This window comes from Rattus norvegicus, chromosome 5 (genome assembly GCF_021556685.1).
Source record: "Rattus norvegicus strain SHRSP/BbbUtx chromosome 5, alternate assembly SHRSP_T2T, whole genome shotgun sequence".
Taxonomy (NCBI): Eukaryota; Metazoa; Chordata; class Mammalia; order Rodentia; family Muridae; genus Rattus; species Rattus norvegicus.
The window spans coordinates 84,983,465-84,997,741 of record NC_141538.1 but is presented as its reverse complement, the minus strand read 5'-3'; the positions used below and the strand labels follow the sequence as shown (position 1 = coordinate 84,997,741).

Here is a 14,277-nt window from a genome sequence, read left to right as displayed (position 1 = left end):
GTCTTAAATATTAAAATGAATCATCTGATGGATGAATGTGTGAATGTATGTATGTATGCATGTATGTATGTATGTATGGATGGATGGATGCATATATAGGTAGATAACAGATAGATAGATAGATAGATAGATAGATAGATAGATAGATAGATAGATAGGCAACATCAATTTCTATTGTTAATGGACCATAGTTTAGTCAATGAGCTGCATACTGAATTAGGTGTCAGCTAGTAGGATAGCACTTGGTACAATGTTGCTCAAGATGTTCTGGCTAAAGTTTGCATGCCTTTACTAAATAGAGACATATCAAGCTAATTTTCTTCTGAAAATCACCTTTCATGAGCTGGGTTAAGCCAGTTTTCCATGAATTCAAATAGATGAAACCTTTTTCTTTAGGTCAGAATTAGTCTAGAAGCATCCTTCTGCTCCACAGAATATATAATTTTCCAACTCTCCATTCTTTGGCCCTGAGCTTCATTAGATCCTTGTTCAAAGAAAATTTGTTGAAAGTATGAATTAGTGACTATCGTTAACTTTTATTTAGGCATGTAAGATAATGGAAACAAGCTTTTAAAACCATTTCCAATAAAAAGCATTGAAATGACAGCCACACTAATTCTGTTTACAATTCATGAAGTGAATTGGTTACAAAGGCTTTCCTCACATCAGAGCAAGCCATTTGATGTAGTTTAATTATCTGTGCATAGGAGTTGGGGGTTATAGACAGGGACCAGTCACACAGTTAAGAGAGGTAATGATAAGTTTTTGATGAGACATAAAGATATATACAAATACTAAAGTGATAGTGGTAGGATTTATAATTTATTATGTATGTATTGTAAGTGAAGCACCATTATGAGACTTTAGATAACTATCCTGCTTTTGTAAGCATACTTCCATATAGTTATTACTTTCACTTACCATATACAAAGCTTTGTTTTTAAAGGGTTGATTGACATACATATTTGCCTAGTATCACTACTGGAAGTTGAACCAAGACTGAATAACATAATACCATTTTTGGTAAAGTATTCAGCAAGAGAGTTCCTTTAGCACTAAAAGAAATTTATGGAATTTTCTTTCTAGGAGGTATTCGTAAAGAAATACCAGAGGTAGACAAGAATCCTTTAGACAAAGAACTTACAAAATAAGGCAACTTGAAAAAATAAAATAAAAGGACCCATCTGGATTAATTACAAGCAGGGAGTGAGGAAACAGAACAAAGAAATGGGTCTGTTCATGCATTAATGAATTTTAGAGAACTATTTTCTATTTCTGCTAGGTTCTCTTACTATATTTGGTTTGAAAGTGTTGTGAAATGTTATGTTGTGCAAAAGGATTGTGGTCTTTTAAGAAAGCGTGATCTGGGTCAAAGATGAGGTCATGAAATTTGAGAGAGGCTACAACAGCATGCAACAAGCTTGACTGTTCAAAAATTGAGAACAAGAAGGTTACAGAGTTCTAAAGAAATGGCACTGGAAAGTTTTCCTTATAGAGAAATTTCCAGTATGACTGAAAGTCAAGACAATGTTGCCTCTGAACTTGAAAGATGTTAAATCTCCCATTGCAAACTATCAAATAAGAAGGTGGCCTGCAATATATCTTTCAGTCACTCTGGAGTGATTAAAAGTAGGATCATAGATATATAACAGTTGACATTTAAGCTAGATACTATTTTATTTTATCCAAGTACATCTAAAAACTTTATTCAGCTACTGATATTGGTTTATGCCCCACTATTTAAAAGAGTAAATCCTGTCATCGAAATATATTGGTTGAATTTTACAATAAAGGGTTTATTAACAAAACTTTGGAAATAGGTGACACTGGTTAACACTTAGTTGAAATAGATGCCTTATAGGATAGAAAGCTATGCTGTAAAGTGTTCTATATCTGCTCATTCTCAGTTAATTCTATTTAGTAACATGACAGGGGCTCTTCTGGTGTTGTTCTCCCTGCATAGCATTGTCTAACTTCCGCCATCTTCACTTTCACATGTGTTCTTTTGTTGCTTAATTAACATTATCCTTTGCATTTCAGTAGAATGCCACATCCTCAAGGATGCACCTTCTAGATTAGGCTATTCCTCCTGTGTTCTTTACTCTAGTAGTCTATTTTTCCTTCATCCTAAGCTCTATAAATGGTCCACACTGAGGTGTAAGGAACTATGCCTCTTAGCATCTTCTTCATCCTTCCTAGATACCTCAGTTACTATCTTAATAACCATGTCATGGAGGTCCAACCTTGCAATCATACTGTAATCAAATAAAAGCTTCACAAATTTATTAATATTATATCATCTAAGAAAATGCTATGAACCATCACCAAAGTGTACTGTAACCTCAGCTAAGGCTTCATGGTAACAGTATTAGATGTGAAAACGTATGCATTTGTATTGAGGTAACAATTGGCATATTGTTGTCATCATTTTACAGCTGAAGATATTAAATCACAAGTAATTAATTCTTTCCAAAGTCATCTATAAAGTGGTGGAGTCTAGATTTTATTCCAAAGTTTGGAGCCACAAGCTCGTGTTATTAAATGCAATTACAACATGTAATTATGCATTTATTTGTATCATTTCACATTTAATTACTACTTGTCTAAGGAACTGCATGCTGTATAAATGTCAGAGCTCTATCATCTTTCACTGCTTTATCCCTAAACCCATGTTGCTCTGTATCACACCCTTATGTTTAATAGTGAATGCTAGAATTAATACAAATCAGATTAAATACTGGATTTTGAGACAAAGCTCATGAAATTCACTCATATTTCCAAATACCACATGATATATAATTGTACATGCCAGTTTTTCTTTTCAGGATTCTACGTACATTAAAATTCTAGTGGAAAGCAAATGTTAGGGTGGCCTTTGTCTTTAGATGAACTTTAGGGACTCCTAATCGTGGAACTCACATACCAGGAAACTGGACCAGCACAAGTTTCTACCTTTAATAAAGCTGTTTGGAAATCGAATGTGTACTCTGCTTCTACAAGTTCAGGAGTGAAATCCCAGTCCCACCCATGCTTATCTGTAGTACTTGGATGTTTTGGACCCCTTTCCTATACTCCTGTTTTTCTTTCTAATGAAACAGCAGTAATAAGGTAAACAGCCCACAGAGGGTTATTATGAGGATTAAATGAGATAAAGTGCATTAATCTCTTAGCACATGAGCCTTGAAAGTAAACCAAAGCAAACTATTATTACAACTGTGGTAGTGATAAAACCATGGCCTGAATAAAATAAGCCTTATGTGATCCTGACGCAAAGTGCAGTTACCCTGAGTTCTGGCTATCACAGGTGGCTTTTAGAGAATTAAAAGAGAAGGACGAAGATGGTGGTGTGTCAGAAGAATGATTATAATAGAGTTCCAATGTGTGATGGTAGTTAGTAGATACCAATGACATTTATGTTAACATGCAAATTTATTGTAATGAAATAAAATTAAAGTTTCATCCCCATTGGCTGCATTGCCATGTTTGAAAGGTTGCATAGCCAGATGTAGCCAGTGACTGCCATGCTGTAGAACTCAGATATACAGCATGGGATTGCTGCAGCCAGTTCACTTAATGCTGTGAAAGAATGGATTTATTTTATCCTTTGTTCTACATTTCCTTTCATTGAAAATACTTTCTTTTTAGTGACAATTCTATGAGAGGCACTGTATTGTTTAATGGAACTCATCATGAAACCGGTTGAAAACATGAAATAGACCATTGCAGAATCTGCAAACTGTATCCCATTGGCTAACTGATATTTAGTACAAATAAAGTTTTATTGAAATATGACCGTGCTGAATAATTCTCACTTGAACTGGGAAAATAAAGAATCACAATCCTATAGCTTGCATACCCTAAGTCAGTTTCAATATTCCCATTTCTAGAGGATAAAAAGGATGACATATCTCTCTAAGGAATTGGTTCAGTGTTTTGACAGCAAAAGTGAATCACTCATCGGGTATTATTTATTCAGTCATGTATTTGTTTATTTAACAGTCAATGGATATTTATAAAGAACCTTAGTGGAAACAGGATAGAAGCATGGATAAAATAAACAAAATATAAAATTCCTGGCATCACAGAGCTCACAATTTATGGTGCAAGGAGGCAGACATGAGACAAAATATATGTTTATTTTTTATATTATATACATATCATATAAATAAACAAATAATAAAGTGCATCAAATGCTAGAAGGAGGTGGGAATGATGAAAGATCTCTCTCTCTCTGTGTGTGTGTGTGTGTGTGTGTGTGTGTCTGTGAAGATGGAAGGGGGTTGCATATTTTTATGGTGGGTATCATTTGGAATAGTTGAGGGAGTCAAAATTGCTTTGCAAATATCCAGGGAAACCATCATTCATGTGGACATATGTGCAAGTGTAAAAGTTTCAAGCAGAGACTGAGTTTCACATTTACTAGGAAAATAGTCAAAAGTCTACTCTTCTGCACTGGAAACTAAGAAGTGTTAGAAGACAGGATGAAGGCATAAGGAAGAGTTTTAGCATCATCAGCTTGCTTGCTTTCACCCTGAATGCTGTCTTGAATCACGGGAGCATGCTGAGCAGAGGAAAAAACATTGCCTAGTTTATATTTTCAAATGGTTATTAAACTACCAACTATAGAGAAAAAGCTTCAAGGAATCGAGGCAGAAGTAGAAAGACCAGTGGGAAGCCCAGTATGAGGATACAGGCTACAGATGAAAGTGGCTTCCATTAGGTATTAAGAGCATTGAGGAAAGAAGTGGTCAGAATCCAAACACTACATTTCCTTCACTGCTTCTTTTGTTTAGTGAGCACCAAAAATAAGTCAGTCAGTCTGCTCAGGAATGGAAGTAACAAGCTAAAGTAGCGAAGGAGCACCATGAAGGTTCTACAAAAGTGGTTTCATGGTTTGACATCAAAATTGGGGAATCTGTTTGCTATGACTCTAATATGTGCAAAAGCTGTAGTCCCAGATTTCAAGCTGTGTTTGAAGATAAAACCAAGGAGAAGATGACACCAAAGACCTATGACAAGATGAAAAGAGAAATACTAAAATAACTGTAAGAAAAAAAAGTAAGGGTTGACGAGAGTTGTGCTGGCCATGGTTAGATAAGGTTGGAAGCAGAGTGAAAAAAATAAGGACTGTTGGGAAGGGCATAAAATGAGGTCTTGCAATTACACAATCATTGGTCTCTTCTTAAAGCTAGACAGGTAACTATTACAGCTATTACAACAGGTGGCCATTACAATTATTTCAACAATGGGCACATCTCGCCTATCAGGTCAATAGAGTAGCATATTGGATCTATGGCAGAATATGACTGTTGAAGGAAATGCTCCCCTACCAGCCTGTATAGCAATGTTAGATATGCTGAAATGTATTCAATGGGGAGAAAGCTTCTGGCTTAACTGAATTTCTCTATAGCATGTGAACAGATATGTGGTCTTGGGCAAATAAATGGAAATGATGAAAGCCTGTGAGTAAGGTCAACCAACACCAAATAAATAACCACAGCTACAATCTGTAAGGAAACTTCATACATAGTATACCCATTGGGGGCAGAACTGGATGAACAAATTTTTGAATGGGTGAATAAAGCTGCTCTCAGAAGCCACAGGCTAGTCAGTGAAAATCTATGCCAACTATAGACTCACTATGAGCTGTTAATCATAGAAGACAATAAAGTTCTGGTATCAATTCAACCAGTTTGCATATCTTGCTTTTCTAACTCAGGAAGGTAGTACTTGCTTCTGTCAATGTTTTAGAGGATGAGTCTTGCAAGGATGTGTTCAACAACATTCATTCTTGATAAGCACTTCAATGCAGGGGATTTAAGGCACACTATCTCCTCCAAGATTCATGAATGCCATTATTTCTTAAACCTTGAGTCCAAAGTTATCAATCACCAAGCATAGGCCATAAGAGACACTACTGATAATCTGGCTGAGAGAATGGTGGACAGTTTTGGTTTTGGAAGGCAGTAGGGGCAAGATAGGAAGAGTGTGCATTAAAATCAGGCAGAACTTGATCAAAACTTGGCTCAGCCCTTGACTGTTAGTAGATACATTTTCAAGCAAATTGATTTCCCCAGGACTCAATTGACTATTCTTTTTAATAAGGAAAAATGTTCACCTTTGCCATATTATTCTGATGATTGTAATCAGTGGAAAGTACTTGGTGCATTCTATGACAAATACACACATTAAGAAAGTAGAAGTTATTAAATTAGGGGCAAAACAGACTCCCCAGAGTTGGCAATGATGAACCCACAAAGGACTTAATCATGATGGAGTGAAAGAAACAATAACAGATTTCTGAGCATAAGGGAACCCCTGGAAGCTGCTTAAACCTCAGCACTTAGCAATAGCATGAGACTTTTCTGAGGATTTGATTCTATCTGTGGGGAGCCTGCCCATTGCTCCACATCATCCTCTCCCCTTTCTGTTGACTGTAGGCTGCTTTTGTATAGAATGATTAAGGGTTGTGTGTGTGTGTGCGTGTGTGTGTGTGTGTCTGTGTGTGTGCATGTGTGCACGCACGCGCACGCATGTATGCATGTGGCAGCCTATTAGTTATGCTGTTGAATGGCCTCTTTAAAGAACTTCCCTAAATGGGTTTCAATTTATATTGGACAACAGGGGACAAGGTGTGAACTTTGATGACCTCACTGTGAGTTTTGTTCAGGACATAGCAATCACTAGTATGTACCCCAGACAAGTTAGAGAGCCCAGATATCTTTGCTCTGTGCAGTAGAACAGCCTATGACAATCTCTCATTGACAATAAATGGATAGAATAGGAGAGCCAGATTCTAGTAAAGTCCAGTATGGGGTAAATCGACACATGTTGCTTCATTTTACTGAACCATGGTTGTCCATCATAGACAAGAAATTATACCATAAAGCATTTTGTGAAGGAATATGTGCTCTAGTAATGAATGCTGCCACCCTTCACAATTAGATCACTAAAGGAAAGGAATGGGCTAGAGACTATCATGTGCATGGCTTAAGGGAGATGGGGGATGTAAAGAGAGAGGAATAGGTAAATAGCAAGAGGAGGTGAAGTGTGCAGGACAGGGAGGGAGGGATGAAGGGAAGGAGAGAGTGAGGGAGGGAAGAAAATTTGGGATTCACAGAAAGAAAATATGGAATTAATATGATGTGGCTATATATCTAGTTGTAGGTAGCTCAATGTGCAGTATCTTATTGAATCTTTGCACCATCACCTGAAGTAGATGACTTTTGAAATTTATTTGTGGATAAGGAAAATTTGGTCATTATTCTAAGTGTTTAATTCTCTGATTCATATCTCAAGTTTATCTCATACAAGTGTGCTATTAAAAACAGCCAAAGAGAAAGAAAGACAATACATAAAAAGGAGAGAGAGAGAGAGAGAGAGAGAGAGAGAGAGAGAGAGAGAGATACATACATACATACATACATACCAGAGGGGAGTCTGAGATGAAACACTGGTGTAAATAAGATGAGAGATAAAATTTTGACAAGAAAGTAAGAGAGAACATTAGGCCCAATACCAATAAAGCCTAAATTGAAATTAGCAATGTAAGAATTAAGTGGGTTCAACAGAGTGCATATATTATGTCAAATGATACAGTATTCCAGATGCCGAGGACTGTGCGAGCCAGGGCTCTGGGTTCTTTGGAAAGTCAACAATGTGCTTGCCATCTGCCTACAGTGGAAATGGAGGTTACTTTGAGGTTCTCCGGCAGTAGAGACACGGCAGAGCTTCCTGTAGCTCCTCCATTTACCTCATGTGATGGTGAGCTAAATGTTAAGCTTGTGTGTTCCTTAGAATCCCTTGGATCCCAGCTTCTCAACTGTCATGTCTTGTTACATCAATGACATGGGCTTGACATGTAGGAATGGTGATTTGCAGAAAATATTCTATTAAAACTCAATAGTAGCTCTCCTGCTCTTGCTCTCTCCTCTTGCTCCTTACCCTCTCTTTCCTCATTCCCTTCCCACCCCTCCACATGCTCATGGCCAGACTCTACCCCCCTCTCTCTCATTCTCTCTCTCTCTCTCTCTCTCTCTGTCTCTCTCTCTCTCTCTGTCTCTCTCTCTGTCTCTCTCTGTCTCTCTCTCTGTCTCTGTCTCTCTCTCTCTGTCTCTCTCTGTCTCTCTCTCTCTCTCTCTCTCTCTCTCTCTCTCTCTCTCTCTCTCTCTCTGCCTTTCCCTGTCTCTACTCCCTTAACTCCCCTCCCCATGACCTGAATAAGGTATATTCTATACTAAAAAATTAGTCTTTTTGCTTTGACTGTATACATGTTATTTGATTCTACAGTTCCTAAGATTGCTGATACTTTGGGGAAAAATACATCAATAAATCTGTAAGTCCCTGTGTCTCTTTCACTCCCTAGGTCTCTTTCTTCTGTTTGAAGTGAACAAACCTTCTTGCAAAATGAGGGATTACCCTTAACTCCATATATTTTGTGTATTTCACTTTGTTCTTTTGTTTTTTTGTTCATGCATGTAACAACTGCATTATTAATCATACTGTGTTCTGACTAGCTTAAGTATGTATTTTATCCTTACAGTATCCTCATGAATTGGAAAGGAAAGAGTTTTTGTTTCACATCTATTAGAGGAAAATAATGAATCTCAGAGGAATGAAATAACTTGAAGGAGACCACCAAGCAGTGTACAGGAAAATAGCGCAGGGGTCCTATATCACTGATGTCTATATTGCTTCAATCGAAGCCTTTGGGATCCGGTAAATGTGCAGTGGATGACCATGTTGGATTTTCATGATCATTTACATGTGTTAATCTTTTTCATCTTTTATATCATGATGTGGTGTTCTTGTTCCATAATCATGTGAATTGAAGTCCTAACTATGTTAATTCTCACTGTGGAAACTGAGGCCAAGTTAAATACCTAAGGATTTCCATTTCCTCTGTCTTCTGAAAATCATAACAGAATTAACTCTTGCTCATAAGATATATCTGAAAGATAACAATAAAATGATTTGGATATTGGAAAGGAATCTTATAACCTTTTCTTTTAAGTTATTATCAAAAGACTAAAAGCCATGATCATGAAAGGACGTTTGTATACTCAATGTCTCTCACAAAAATCATGGATAGTCCAGGCAATATTTGAAGTGCATTGAATAAACATTCTTCACCTTGATGAATGAATATAGTGGGGATGATTAACTTGGAAACTATGGCTCTGAATCTGGATCAGGGCAAGTGATTTTACAAAATCAAAAAGCTGTTGAGTTCAAACCCTACTCTCCTGTGCCTGGCTTCTTTAAACTTACCTTACCTCTGCTCGCTGCTCCTACACTGAGCATGTGAATGTGACTGCTTTTGAATATACAGATTTCAAAGTTCTGGCTTCCTATATTTCCCAAAATAATCAAAGATTCCTCAGCATCAATTAAGTCTAGCATGACTGTATGCCACTGACCCATGAAAACAATGTGACTAACAGTGTTTATTCTGTTACATGACTTTCCTCTGCTTTGCTTGGTATGAAAGTCCCATGCTTTTTATAAGGGAAAAACAGGACAACCCAGCACTGTAACACAGGCTCTGAAGCCAGGCTTTCAGTGATCTAATAGTGCCTTCCCCATTCTTGCATCATTTTGTCTTCTGACAAAGCCTTTACTTAACCCATTCTAAGATCAGTTTTGTTGTCTTTAAGATAGTTGGGCACCAATGGGAGGAAAAGCCCTTGGTCCTACCAAGGTTAGACCCACAGTATAAGGGAATGTTGAGGGGCAGAAGGGGGGGTGGATTTGGAGGGGAACACCCTTATAGAGGAAGAGGTGGGGGAGGGGATGGGGGCTTCTGGACAGGAAACCAGGAAAGGGAATAACATTTGAAATGCAAATAATGAAATATCCAATTAAAAAAGAAATTTTTAAAAAAGATAGCATTAGAAGCTATCTCATAGGGTCATTCGAGGGTAGGCATGAACTAGAAACAAGAATGCAGAGATTCTAACACTACTACTACCTTTCCACTGTCTTTCCATCCTCCACCATTATGATGATCTTATTCTTGTAGAAATACTCCTAGAAGATGTGTGTGTGTGTGTGTGTGTTTGTATGAGAGAGAGAGAGAGAGAGAGAGAGAGAGAGAGAGAGAGAGAGAGAGAGTTTTCTAGGCTCCTTTCTGTGATTCTTTGCACAACCTTTATTAACTCACACCACACTTGAAGATAGAAGAATGAATGGATTCATCATTAAATCCTAATCTCATCCATGCTAGCTTCAGGTAACCAGTAAAAAGAATCACAACCACAGGCATAATAAAGAAGTTTTAACTTTGGAACAGGTATAAAACAAAGTCTATGTGAGGAGGAGAAAAAATGGCATGTAGCATAGCAGGAAGTTTAAGAGGGGAGTTGTAGCCGTAGAGATGGAAGGCTATCAAATCATGGAGGAAATTCAGTAGCCCCTCCTAGTCCATAGCTCTTATGTTGCTCTCAGTGCTATCAGCAGGGATAATGACGTCATTTCTATTACGAGGGATGCCTATGTTCCCAGCAGTATAACAAATATTTATTGTGTTGTCTATGATACTTCCGATAAATAAAATTGGTTTGGCATGCTCATTTTCCCAAGAAGTATACCAATTTGCTGCTGGAGGGACAGCCCGGCAGTCAAGAAACTATGCACAGAGTACTTAAATATGGTTCCCAGAATCCAGTTCAGGAGACCCATACATGACTTTAGCTATAGCTCCAGGAATTTCTACAGCCTCTTCTGGCATGTGCAGATACTTGTGTGGAATGTACATACACAGTTTCAAGCATATGTACACATAAATGAAATAAATCTCTGCACTTATTTCAGAAGCAGATATACTAATATTAGAACAATAAAGAGAATATTATTATGGCCCAGGTGCAAGGATGGCACAAATTCATAAATCAAAGTATATTTTGCACCAGTTATTATGAAAGTTGCCAGTCAAAACACAACTGGGGGATTGGTAAAGGATCTTAAAGGCCCTCTGTAGTAAGTAGGAGGTAATAGTTGCCCCTTAGTCATGGCCTTCAAGCTTCTCAATATTATAGTCAAGTCACTTTGAAGTTCCTTGAATAATTGTATTTGAACCTGAATACATGTTTTAAAAAAAGAAAAAACAAAGGTAAAAAAAGAAAGGAAGGACGTAACCAGTATCAATCATACCAGATCAACCCATGCTAGTATAACCTCTAAGCACTAATTAAAATGACCTAGAAGGCCTCAGATAAATGAAAATGGAGGGTCAGCATGTAAAATGCAAGTTTACAATGTAGTCATCAGTGATTTTGAAATTAACAAGACTGAAATATTGTTGACATTGTAAAGAAAGAGCATATGTTAAAGACACCTGTTCAAAGCTGATCATCTATCAGTAAGGTGGCTCTCTGCATTCATAGAGAAACTAGATCTCAAGAAATAAGAGACCTGCCTCAGGTAGAAGAGCCATTTGCCTGACCAACATCTAAATAGAAAGTTTATAGAGAGCACCTAACAATACTCTGTTTAATCCTGCCATGTTTCTCAGTGAATCAACTCCAGCCCACATTCCTAAACACCTCAGTCATCCCTACTGACCCACTAACAGGGCAGATGTTGCCGTTAAGCAAAACCAGATAGATAGATAGATAGATAGATAGATAGATAGATAGATAGATTGACAGATAGATAGATGGTAGATAGGTTGTAGATAGATAGATAGACTGTTTTAAATCCCATAGTAGGAATCATTTCTGTTCCAGTACATCTGGGACATCACCTTCATATTTATTTGTATAACAGGACTCTCACAATGTCTCATAGTAGATGTATTCAGATATGAATACCAATTCTTTATTAGAGAACATATATCAAAGTTCTTGCATTATTTCTGTTGCTCATCCTGAATGGAACTGATTTTATACTACTTTCTATAACTGTAGAAATGAGTTACTTATAGTTAAAAAAAATGAGATTCCAAGACTTTTGGTAAAGACTCACAGCTGAAGTCACTATAGCCATTGTTATCCTTAACTCTAATTATAATTGTTATATCATTTAAAAGCAAAAACAGATTATGTGTAAGAGAGTCAAAATTTGGCCATGTTTCGAAGGGTGTTTTGGATCTGTGAGTTCTGCCTTCTCAGTTTACAGATGAGAAGACTGAAGGAGATGGAGAAAACATGATTTGCAGAGGGAACAACACCTTTAAATGTCATCCTTGAATGGCATTTGAATGACAATGGTTATATTGAAAGCAGCTGTAATCATCTCATACCTTTTAAATAATCACATTCCCACCTAAGTTTCCTTTGCCTCTCACTCTCTCAACCTCTGATTTCCCTTCCTTTGATCTCATCCTTCTACTAGCCAAGCTGTGCTTTTCTCAAGGGTTGGGACTAAGTCATCTTCAGGGGATGTTGAAATGCCTCAGTGAATAAGAGCATTTGCTGCACAATCATGAGGACTGGCATCCAGACCCCAGCACCAATATAACACAACAAACATCCCATTCACATCTGTAACACAAGCTCCAAAAGAGCAGAGATGGGAAACTTTTTGGGACTTGCTGGCTTTCACCTTATGTGAGAAACACATGAGCCCCCCAATAAAGAAAAAACTTGCATCATAGGAATAGGTAGAGTGATAGAAGAGAACACTCAATGCCCTCTTATAAGTTCTATATGTGAATATACCTGCACATACACATAAACATATACTCACATACCATAGTAAGAGGTTTGCAAGTATACCTCAAATAGCCCCATTCCTCAAGTGTCAGTGGAGGGCTTGTCCATAATTGGAACACTGTATTACACTCCCTCCCTTGATGGTCCAGGGAACACTGCAGAAGAAAGGGGCATGCAATGACATATGTCACTTGCATTCTATTACTCTATGCAACAATCTGGCCCTCAGTAATGCCATTGCTTCCTTACCACTTGATCCTGTACTTGATTCTGGGATAGATCACAGAGCCTCAGGGCAAAGAGATAATAGCTGCAGTCATATCAGGAAAGCATGACTTACTCCATACTCTGAGACACCAGGGAGTTACATTTCTAAGTACCAGGGACACAAAGAGTAAACAGGAAAGTGAACAGCCAGCAGCTTCCCTGGTCTGTGAGGATAAGTGATGGCTGAGCTGGGAGCAAGTGAAAGTGGAATCCTGAGAGGATGACTAGGAGGGAGGATGGCAGTCAGAAAGCCAGGCTGATGAAAAAGATTGTACGTCTCCAGTATCCTCCTAAGGCAACACAGCAGCCTTCCACTGTGCCCCAAGTCGGTGTGTACCTCCTTACAGGGAATGCTGCAGGCAAGGAAGATAAGTGGCACCAGGCTTCTGGAAAGATGGGAGAGGGTCATGGAGATTGTCTCTTTGACATGCCAAACTCTATAGCTAAGAAACAAAAAACAAATAAACAAACAAAACTGTGGTGTCTTTAACTTTTCAAAGCGATACTTTGTGCTCAGTCTGTTTTTCTTCTACTAAAACAAGATTTCGAATGGGTCTCTCCCACTCAGGAGCAAGAGAAACTCAAGGATATGTAATAGTTTCAGCAACAATAAATGTGCCAAAGACTATGCTAAGGACTTAAAACTTCTGTCTCTTTAAATTCCCAGCTGATGCTTGGTCTCAATCACATTATACGTAAGTAAAAGGTCCCAGAGAGAGAAAAACTGTTAATACCACTTCTAGTAGCACAGGCAGGATTTGAATCAAGGACAGGAATCTTCCAGGGTCGAACACTTCACCAACCCATTGGCCATATGTAATTAAGGGAAGAGCATTGTTCACTTTGAAATGCTTTAGATTAAAAATAAAGTCCAGTTGTTCCTGAACAGTAGGGTTCTGTTGTTTCTGCATAAGAGTTTATGAAGAGGGGTTGGGGATTTAGCTCAGTGGTAGAGCGCTTGCCTAGCAAGCGCAAGGCCCTGGGTTCAGTCCCCAGCTCCAAAAAAAAAAAAAAAAAAAAAAAAGGAAAAAAAAAAGAAGAAAAGAAAAGAAAAAAAGAAAAAAGAAAAAAGAGTTTATGAAGAAAGGATGCATGTTACATGAAGTGAGAGCTCTGTAAATAAGAAGTAAGAAGCAAGAGTAAATATATCACAGCCAACACAGCTCGTCTGCAGCTGGCAATACTGAGTTCTCGTAACTAGCATGATGGAAATTTGCTTAATTGAATTCCCTTATGGGAACTACTTTAATGAAGAGATTAAACATTTTTTAGGTCTGCATTATTAACCACACACAAATGTGTGTTTTTAATGTGCTTAAGGATATTTCAAATTCATTTTACCTTTTTTATAATACCT

At 37.8% G+C, this 14,277-nt stretch overlaps 1 protein-coding gene and 1 non-coding gene across 7 annotated transcripts in view; both read left to right on the top strand.

Moving 5' to 3' along the window:
• Astn2 (astrotactin 2) overlaps positions 1 to 14,277 on the top strand; it is a 975,380-nt gene that overhangs the window by 425,947 nt on the left and 535,156 nt on the right.
• Positions 10,798 to 10,904, top strand: Rnu6-1015 (RNA, U6 small nuclear 1015). Its single transcript, XR_015621501.1, has one exon. It is a non-coding gene; the product is annotated as a U6 spliceosomal RNA (small nuclear RNA).